Genomic DNA, 1411 nt, shown 5'->3' with positions numbered 1-1411 from the left:
TCACTGTAACTTCCACCTCCTGGGTTCAAGCAATTCTCCTGCCTCAGCCTCCCGAGTAGCTGGGATTACAGGTGCACACCACTACACCCGGCCAATTTATATATTTTTAGCAGAGATGGGGATTCACCATGTTGGCTAGGCTTGTCTCGAACTCCCGACCGCAAGTGATCCGCCCACTTTGGCCTCCCATGGTCCTGGGATTACAGGTGTGACCCACCACACCCGGCCCTCCCTGCTTTTCTTTTCTTTGTGTTTTAAATGTATTATCTTTCTGTCCTGCCTGTTGGTTGGGTGACTGGAGCCTGGAGTTCCCTAAAGGAAAATTTTAGAAGGGAAACATTCTAGTCTGTAGAAAATCTTCAAATTCCTAAGCAAACAAGAGCAAAAGATCTCAAAGCAAACAGGCCAGCAGACGGAGAGCCTTCTTTAATGCACTTTGATTTCCTCCAAGAAGTTACAGATCATGTGGGGACAAGTAGGACTAAGAGTGCCTAGAGAGAGGGAAGTGATATGAGGGGGAAATAATACGTCACATCAGCAACTTCCTTGAATTCGGTTCCTTGATTCCTTCTGCCTGCCTCATCCATGAGGATACATTTCCTGTAGAGGCCATGTGTACCAAGCCCTTCCAGAAAGTAAGGATTTTTCTTTAAAGAGGGAACAAACGAGTCTGAGCAATCTGAAGACCTTCCCCTGGGGCCTGGAAATTCAGAAGGCTGGGAGCTTGGGTGGATTTGCATGGAAAGTTCAATTGCTACTGGAAGTGATTAAGTGGTGACAGAATTGAGTCTGTGAGATGAGTCTTCCTTCCCCCCAACTTCCCACCGCCCCACCCCCGGCTTTCTGCCAGATTTTCATTAACTTGCCTTAAGTGTAGCTGAAATTTCATTTGGCAAGAAAAGTCTGAGTTGTGGAACTCCAGTCTGAAACGTGCCCAAGAAACATTCCCCAACCTCTGGTGCCTGGATAAGAATATCCCAGGCTGTTTCCCCACTGAAAGAGAGCATTACAGAAACTAAAACTGGACCTCACCTGTGTTTCCCTGCTAGAGAACTACAACTCTCCATCCCATTCCTTCATTTGCCTCAAAAAGAACGATTCTCCAGGCCTCCCACCAAGGAGGAATAAGCCATGGCCTCTGCCCCAAAGAGCTCCTTGCTTAGGTGGAGAGGGAGACTGACAAGCGCATGGAAAGGCACGGTGAGACGAGAGGCCACAGCACGAGAGCTGAGCCCAGGCACCAGCGCGGAGTGGGGGTGGGAGAGACTGGTCCAGAGCTCATATGCCAGTCAGCTATTTACCTGCCAGTACTATATTATCTTTTTTTTTTTTTTCATATTTTTTTGACGGAGTCTCGCTCTGTCGCCCAGGCTGGAGTGCAGTGGCCGGATCTCAGCTCACTGCAAGCTCC

This window comes from Colobus angolensis, unplaced genomic scaffold (assembly GCF_000951035.1).
Source record: "Colobus angolensis palliatus isolate OR3802 unplaced genomic scaffold, Cang.pa_1.0 Scaffold119, whole genome shotgun sequence".
Classification (NCBI taxonomy): Eukaryota; Metazoa; Chordata; class Mammalia; order Primates; family Cercopithecidae; genus Colobus; species Colobus angolensis.
This window is presented reverse-complemented; position numbering follows the sequence as displayed.